Genomic DNA, 9,104 nt, shown 5'->3' on the forward strand with positions numbered 1-9,104 from the left:
GTTCCGTTTTTGCCAGCTGGGGAATGCTTATAGGCAAGGCCTTATCCCTGGTGGTGCATGTAACGTTAGACCACGTTTCAGCATTCAGTCAGTCAGTGGCTGACAAACGAGCTCCATGCAAGTTTACATTAAACAGACACATTTCTTTCTTTACTGTATTGACTGCGGTCTGTAATCGAGCGGTTGAACTGTTTCTGTGTCCATGCATTGAATAAAGCAATACATCCTTGTAAAGTAGACGTCCGTTCGTTGGAGTTCTTTGCTCCCCGAGTGTTGCTCCATCTCTAAACGTTGGCCTGGATCTTCATGGACGAATACTGCCCATCCCACGTGGAGCGTGTATCTCAGCCCGCGTGGAGTGCTGCAGTCCAATGAGGTATTCCGTGCTACATAGCAAGCCTTGGGCCTGTGTGATTGGGGGTCCGCTGCTGTCTGTCCACTCTGAAGCGCGCATCCGGGGCCGGCCGCTTTTCGACTACCAGCGACTGCAGGTCACACACACAGGCTGGTTGGAATGGCCTAGCATTATCCTGATCCGGAGGTGTAACTTGAAGCTGCGGGGCCCCAGTACAAAGTCTGGAACTGGGCCCCCAAACTATAAAGCTTCATTGATAGCATTGGTTTACAATGTGGGGAAGAGAGACTTTATGGGCCCCCTAGGGCTCCGGGCCCCCTGCACATACACCCATGACCCGAATACGTGGAGCATACAGACGCAGGCTGCCAGGATACGCTGTGCCTGCCCGATGTTTCCAACTTGGCTATTAGCGCAGCGGTAGGTACGAACTATAGAGTGCGGCTGCCATATGAACTGGTGTGTGTGTTGTTTTGCTTCCAGTTGTACCTGTGCTGTGCACACTCTGGCAGACGCAGCTGCTCAGTGGATACAATGTTGCGAGCAGACGGGCTGAGTGTCAATCAAAGTGCTTGGGTGGTGGTGGTAGCAGCAGCCGCCGCCACAGCTGCGCTGCACCTCTTGCTCGTCGGTGTTGTTTTTCTGCTTTTGGAAACGGTTGTAGGAAAGGGGGTGCACCGGTCCTGGAGGTACTGCAATACCAGGTCAATGCGTGGAGTGGACAGAGCAAGCTCTTTTTCCAGCTCCCTGTTCTAAAAATCCATTTAATATATGGTCCCCAGATAGGGGACGTATCAGATATTAAACTGATAAGAACAGATTTTGAGTTAACATCCCCAACTAGTGGGGTGACTTTATTGAAACATCAAGAGTTTTACAAAATAAATGCACTTTAGAAACATTTTAAAACCTAAAATGTTCTAAAACAAAAACTCTTTAAAAATACAGATATACATACACATAAAATGGGCACTTGGTGGCATCACAATATGGAACTCCACTCACTTAAAAGCCATTTTCTGGATAAAATCGGAAAGTTCTTTTTATCTATTATAAAATAATCATACATCTCGCTAAAACAAATAGATAAAACGTCCTGCACTGTTAAAATCTCATGTTTAAACAGTAAAATGTTTCGGGCCTTCCATAGAGCTGCCTTCACGCAGTTGATGGTCTTCCATGCCATTATCCTCTCGGTCCATGTGGGGCACTCCAGGCATCCGTACAGCACGGTCTCCATCTTTAGCTCTTTAATCCGGGTGATTTTACGTAGAAGAGGGCTTATTTTAGTCCATATAAGTTGGGCGAAGTAACAGGTCCACATCAGGTGTTGTATCGTCTCGTCATCTCGGCATCCTGGTCTTGGGCATGCGGCAGAGTTGGTCAACCCTCTTCGATGCTGGAATGCCCGGCATGGAAGACACTCGTGAACGCAGCTCCAGGCAAGGTCCTTCTGGGAATTAAAAAGAGAATTATCATTCACCATTCTCCATATTTGTTTTGTTTTTTCTTCATTAAAATTCCCTGCAGGCGCCATAAAACCACTTTCCTTTATGTCCTTATATGTTTTTTTACTATTTAAAAGATATTGTACGGTCTTACCACTCAGATCATATAAAATCACCGTTTTTGCTAAAATCTTGTACTCGTCTGTCAGGTTAAAAGAATAGGGGGAGTTTAAAACTGTGGAAAACCACCTATGTCTACGCATAAAATAACCTGTATTAAAACGGACGAAGTAAGACCAATAATGACTCTTAAAAACAGCATTCAAACACATACTAAAAAACTTAGTTAAAAGAAAAGCCTTAAAATCAGGGAAATCCTTCCCCCCCATGGGTTTGGGTTTTAAAACTATTTCTCGTCTAAGTTTTTCCATCTTGGAGTTCCATAGGAAGGTGAAGCATGCTTTTGTGATTTTCTTTAGCAGCCGGTCTGGAGGGGGAAACACCAAACTGAGGTATAGTAAAATCGGTAAAATAATCATCTTTGTAATTAAAACCTTCCCCTCCAGCGTCAGCTGCCGCATGCTCCACATACACAGTTTTTTGTTTATTTTTTGTGCCACCAAGTCCCAACTGGTAAAACCATTGTTTGACTCATTAAAGGAGACACCTAAAATCTGCACTGATTCAGAAACAGGAACAGGAATGTCCGCTAAAAGCATATCTCCTATATTTAAAATGTTGCTTTTATTAAAATTTACCTTAAAACCGGAGGAGCAACAAAAATACTGAATTTGCCTCAAGGTTTTCTGAATTGAGAGGGTGTCCCTGCACAGCACAGCGACATCATCCATGTACCCCACTACTTTGGCCTCGATACCCCCCCCACCCGGTAGGGGGACTCCACGAACTTGCTTGTCTTTCCTTATGGCGCATAAAAGAGGCTCCAGTGCACAGATAAAAAGTAGTGGGGACAAGGGACACCCCTGCTTCACCCCGGATTTTAAAAGGACATCCTGCGTCTTAAAACCGTTTACTAAAATCTTGCTGGTGCAGTTATCATAAAAGGCTCTTAGAGACAGTAAAAAGCCTTCCGGTATACCCATCTTCTCTAAAACCTTAAAAAGATAAAAATGCGACACTCTGTCGAAGGCCTTCTCGAAATCTATGGATAAAATGGCCATTTTGCCATGCCTCGACTTCGTGTCGCTGATGCAGTCTTTTAAAAGGTTAAGATTTTCGTGTATAGCCCTCCCAGGGACGCCACAGACTTGATTGGTGTGTATAATTTTATGTATGATTTCTTTAAGTCTGTTGGCGCAGATTTTAGCCATGATCTTATAATCGGCGTTTAGAAGGGTGATGGGTCTCCAGTTTTTTATATCAGTCTTATCCCCTTTCTTGTATAATAGAGACACCTCACCCTTCCGCCATGACCCTGGGAGGCTCTTGGAATTAAAAATCTCGCTAAAAAGAGAATAAAAATCCTCTTTTAAGATTCCGTAAAACGTGACATAAAACTCGATGGGTATACCGTCCGGACCAGGCACCTTGCCTGGTTTGAAACTACGGATGGTATCTAAAATCTCCTGCTCCGAAATATCACGTAATAAAAGGCTCTGGGAGACAGGGTCTAAAACATCCGTGATCTCCTTTAATGAGTCTTCCATAAAACTTATATCCACACTTTTAGTGTTAAAAAGATCCGCATAAAAACCATGTACTTTTCCTAAAAGACCCTGTACGTCGGTAATTCCATCGAGTTCATTTAAAATACATTTTCTCTCGGTAACTTTCTTAAAAAAATACCTGGAGCAGGTCTCATTCTCTTCGAGGTGCTTGACTCTAGAACGGAATATTATTTCTTTACCTCTCTGCTCCAGGCATTTGGCGATATCTTTCTTGGCGTCCATTACTTCCTTAGTTACCTCTATACCGTGCTCTTTCATCTTGTACAGGGTCTGCAGACGGGTATTTAGATTGGAATAAAAAGCCCGTTTTTCTTTGGCTTTGGAGATCCCAACCTGGATAAAATAGTCCTTGATCTTGATTTTCATCTTTTCCCACCACTGGCTGGTGGGAATGTTGGGATCTCTTACCCGTCTGCATTCTTTAAAAAAAGTAATAAAATCAGATAAAATCTGCGGATCTTGTAGAAGGGACACGTTCATCTTCCAGGCATTACTGGTTCTCCTTCTTTCTCCAAGGTTTGCTTTAAAAAATAAAACCTTGTGGTCAGAGAGGGTATTATTAAAAACATCAGATCTAAAAGGTTGTACCTGGTGAGAGCAGAAGATAAAATCGATCCTGGAGCTGCAGGTGGTGTTGCTCCAGGTCACGCCGGCCTCTTCTGGTAAAAGCGGGTTACAGGTCTTAAAAACATCCGTAAACAGGTGGTCTGTGACGAGGTTCTTCAGCATATTGGAGGTTTTATCGTAGTTCCTGCTTACGGAGTTAGAGAACCGGCGTTCCCCCCTTAAAACACAATTAAAATCTCCAGCTAAAATAAGGGGATAAGAGGTGTTAATAAAAAGGGGTAAAATCTCCAACATTTCTGCTCTCACCTTCTTTTCCGGAGAACCGTAAAAATTTAAAAACTGACATTTAATACCGTTGATAAAAGCTCTGACCAATAAAATTCTGCCTGGTAAAATTTCATAAAAATTTTCAATAAAAACGTTCCCTTTAAAAAGAATGGCGACCCCTGCTGATCTGGATTCGTTAGATCCAGACCAGACTGATGGCCCATGTACCCAATCCTTCTCGTACTTTTTGTATTGGGATTTGTGCGGGATGCCGCATTCCTGCAGGAAGAATACGGAAGCAGCAAAAATGGTTAAGTAGTTGAACAGGGCAGCCCGTCTCACTTTGCTCTCGATGCTTCTTACGTTAAAAGTGAGACATGAAAGGTCCGCCATCATTGAGTGTGTGCGTAGATGTCTTGGAATACGCTCACGATGTTCAACTTAAAAACCACACTCTCCGGCTACGCCAGAGACCCCGCTGGAGCTCTCATACCCCCCCGCATCCGAATCTACAGTAAACAAGGACGATGCTGGAGAGGAACTCCCATCACTCAGCTGCCCCCCCGGGACACCCGAGGCAGGAATGTCAGACAGATCCCATATCGATGACATTGGTAATGTGCTTACCCCAGGGGTCGACATATCGGCCTTCTGCCGTTCACTTTTCCCCTCTGCAGGGGTGGGTACTCGGCTCGCCGCCACCATCTCGGAGGTTGCCCTGGGGTCCCCCACCTGGCAGGGAGGGGGAGGGGCACTGGTGGTTGGCACCTTGGGGGGACCGTCCGGTTTCGCTGCGTCAGCAGGTACTTCCTTGGGTCCCCCCCGTACCACCTCCGAGTACAGGGTGGCCTTCGAGCCTTTCCGCCTTTTCATTGCTGCTGCGTCACCCCCGGGGTCTTCTGCCTCGGGTACCCTCGCAGCCGGCGTCTCCTGCGGGCTAGGACCAGCTTCATCGGACTTCCCCTCTGACCCAGATTTCTGGGATGGGATGTCCATCGGCCGATCCGTAGCCCTCCTCTTGCTACGCCGCTGCTCTTTGGATGTTCCTTCCTCATTTTGGGGGGGTCTGCTGGAAGTGTCCATGTCCTCCTGTTCCTCTCCTTGGGGGGGTGCGGTTTGGTCTGCTGGCTTCCTTGGCTGCCCTCGCTGCTCCGTATTTCGTGGCCTATGGGGACAAGCATAAAAGAGGTGACCAACTCTGCCGCATAGATGACATTTTTTCGCCATAGGACACTGATTGGTTTCGTGATCTGAGCCTTCACAATTCCTGCAGGTGATGCCGCAACTGTCTTTGTCATGGCCATATTTTTTACAGTTGCGGCAAAAATCAGGCATTCCCGCAAAATAGAGGTCGCCACTCACGTTACCCAGTTTAAAACGAGCAGGCGGTAATTTGAGACCCCCTGGGCACCCAGGGTCCTTAATACACGTGACCTGGAACCTCCATTTAGATGTCCAAATACCAAGCTCGTTCATTATCTTTCCCATACACTTGACCGATTTGAAATAGCCATGTAAGAAGGCTTCCACTTCTTTTTGGTCAGCGTAGGGAGAATACATCTTAATCACTACAAGCTTGGTCACATCTAGGACGTGCTCAACCAACTGGACACCCTCAAGCCGTGGATCTTGTTTAGTAGGAATCGCATTGATTAAATCACTGAAAATACCTTTCTGCGTAAAGGTAACATCATAAGTCCTACGCTTGGGGTAGTCCTGTATTGCCAGTATTTCTCGCTTCTGGATATTGAAAACGCCCATGAGCACGTCCTCTACCACATAACGCAGGCCACGTGTACCCGCCGCTTCCTCAGTAAAAATTACACGGATGGTATTCTGTATCCGGGCATACGCCGGTATAGAGTCAGGGTCCGCACCCATGACTCCTTTCGCCCAAAACGCCTTACAACTCCGCAGTTGTAAACTGTATCCTCACTTGGCACAGGGCCAAGCGGGCAAGGGGGATCGCAACTCGTTTACTCGAGGACTAGTCCCTCTCCCCAATAGCAGCAGGCGGGTTTAGCCCACCGAAGTGGGCGATCCCGCCAGGCCGAGGAGAGGGGTGCCTGAGATACCTTCTGACTAAGACCGCCTGTACCAGGTACACTTGATCTTAGCCAAAAGGCCGAGAAGCGATAACCCGAAATGGGTTTCACCTGTAGCCCGGTCCGCCCAACTCCACTTCTAAGGCTTGAGGCAACACGCTCAGCCAGCACTCTGGGCGCACCCACAATGCACCCAGGCAGCGGGGAGAGCTTGTAAAACTTTACATAGCCCCGCCCCACGCCTTCTCAACCGCGCCCAGCCTCACACCCTCAGTCCTTCCTCTTGCACCGAGCTCACGCATCCTAGGCTTGCAGAGCCTGCTGCTGCAGGACTCGTCAGCTCCCTACAAACGAGGGTTAAGCCGGCGATGACACTAGAAGCAAGCACTAGTTTGTCTCTGAAGGTGCGTCGGCCGGTCGGTTGGAGGGATCTCTTCGGCCAGCCGCATTTCGAGTAGGGACGGATGGAAACTTTTTACCTAAAATAAGGGAAATTGGCTTCGGCCCCATAGGGCTTTATTGCCTTCCCCTGGGCCAGCATTAGTAGACCCTAGTAAGGAGAATATTAGAGCGGCATGGTCATCCGAAGAACTTAAAAACATACAGCAGGCCTTTTTTTCCCGCCATACATACATACATACATACATACATACATAACTACAGATTTTATATTTTTTTTACATATATACATTATATATATATACACACACTATATATATATATATATATATATATACACACACACACACACTTATATACACACACACATACACACACAAACAATCTTAAATCTATCTTTAATCTATATCTACAAAATCTGTAATTTAGAAATAATCCATATCTATATTCTACATAATTAATAAAGATAGATAGATAGATAGATAGATAGATAGACTCACATACATGCATACATACATACATACATACTGTATGCAATTGAGCCAGGTGTTTGGAAGGCTGATGATGTCACTCCTTTGTGATGTCATCAATTTAGAAGCATTAATACCGGGCTTGGCAGCCATTTCAGTCAGTCTCTGCTGCAGCTGGGAGACGGGAGATGGTCTTTATTTCCACCAAGAAGCTGCAGAACTACCGGTAACTGCATCATTTTTATTTTATTCAATATAGGTTTTATTGGTTTCATGGAGGGGGGGGAAACTTTTGCCTTATCTCAAAGCAATGTAAAATTAACTTTGACAATGAAACTTAATAAATCAATTTCGAGTTGAACTATATCATGTTTGTCTGTGATATTTTATAAGGTCTACAAACAGGGGAATGAGGGGAGGGTAAGGGGGGGAGTGGTAAGGGATGGTAGGTATCTATGACACGGGAGAAAGAGAAAATAAAACAAAAAGGGGGGGGGGGCGGGCTCCGGGATTGTTGTTTCTCTTTACGATTGTGGTTTAAACGTGTTACTCACATGTCCCTGTCTGTAACCACCTAGTAAATAGGGGTGAGCTCCGGGCATCTATCCATATCGCCCAGGTGTGATACAATTTATCATAGCCTGACGGCTCATCTTGAAGCCTCATTCTCTCCCTACGCTCTATTTCGTGGATCAATGTTATTTTTAGTGGAGTGCATTTTTTATGCAGCACACAAGGGGGAGACAGCGGCCTACCAAAATCGAGTTGGCTGCTGCTGTGGCTTTCTTTTTTTTAAAAAAAAAGGTAGGTTCCGTTCTTCCATGGTGAGGAATAGGCAGGGAGGTTCCGTTTTTGCCAGCTGGGGAATGCTTATAGGCAAGGCCTTATCCCTGGTGGTGCATGTAACGTTAGACCACGTTTCAGCATTCAGTCAGTCAGTGGCTGACAAACGAGCTCCATGCAAGTTTACATTAAACAGACACATTTCTTTCTTTACTGTATTGACTGCGGTCTGTAATCGAGCGGTTGAACTGTTTCTGTGTCCATGCATTGAATAAAGCAATACATCCTTGTAAAGTAGACGTCCGTTCGTTGGAGTTCTTTGCTCCCCGAGTGTTGCTCCATCTCTAAACGTTGGCCTGGATCTTCATGGACGAATACTGCCCATCCCACGTGGAGCGTGTATCTCAGCCCGCGTGGAGTGCTGCAGTCCAATGAGGTATTCCGTGCTACATAGCAAGCCTTGGGCCTGTGTGATTGGGGGTCCGCTGCTGTCTGTCCACTCTGAAGCGCGCATCCGGGGCCGGCCGCTTTTCGACTACCAGCGACTGCAGGTCACACACACAGGCTGGTTGGAATGGCCTAGCATTATCCTGATCCGGAGGTGTAACTTGAAGCTGCGGGGCCCCAGTACAAAGTCTGGAACTGGGCCCCCAAACTATAAAGCTTCATTGATAGCATTGGTTTACAATGTGGGGAAGAGAGACTTTATGGGCCCCCTAGGGCTCCGGGCCCCCTGCACATACACCCATGACCCGAATACGTGGAGCATACAGACGCAGGCTGCCAGGATACGCTGTGCCTGCCCGATGTTTCCAACTTGGCTATTAGCGCAGCGGTAGGTACGAACTATAGAGTGCGGCTGCCATATGAACTGGTGTGTGTGTTGTTTTGCTTCCAGTTGTACCTGTGCTGTGCACACTCTGGCAGACGCAGCTGCTCAGTGGATACAATGTTGCGAGCAGACGGGCTGAGTGTCAATCAAAGTGCTTGGGTGGTGGTGGTAGCAGCAGCCGCCGCCACAGCTGCGCTGCACCTCTTGCTCGTCGGTGTTGTTTTTCTGCTTTTGGAAACGGTTGTAGGAA

At 46.6% G+C, this 9,104-nt stretch overlaps 1 pseudogene; it reads right to left on the reverse strand.

The window, feature by feature from the left end:
* Positions 1–1,022: 1,022 nt before the first annotated feature.
* On the reverse strand, positions 1,023–1,203 carry LOC136573971 (U2 spliceosomal RNA; annotated as a pseudogene).
* Positions 1,204–9,104: the final 7,901 nt, after the last annotated feature.

Source organism: Eleutherodactylus coqui, chromosome 7 (assembly GCF_035609145.1).
Source record: "Eleutherodactylus coqui strain aEleCoq1 chromosome 7, aEleCoq1.hap1, whole genome shotgun sequence".
NCBI lineage: Eukaryota > Metazoa > Chordata > Amphibia > Anura > Eleutherodactylidae > Eleutherodactylus > Eleutherodactylus coqui.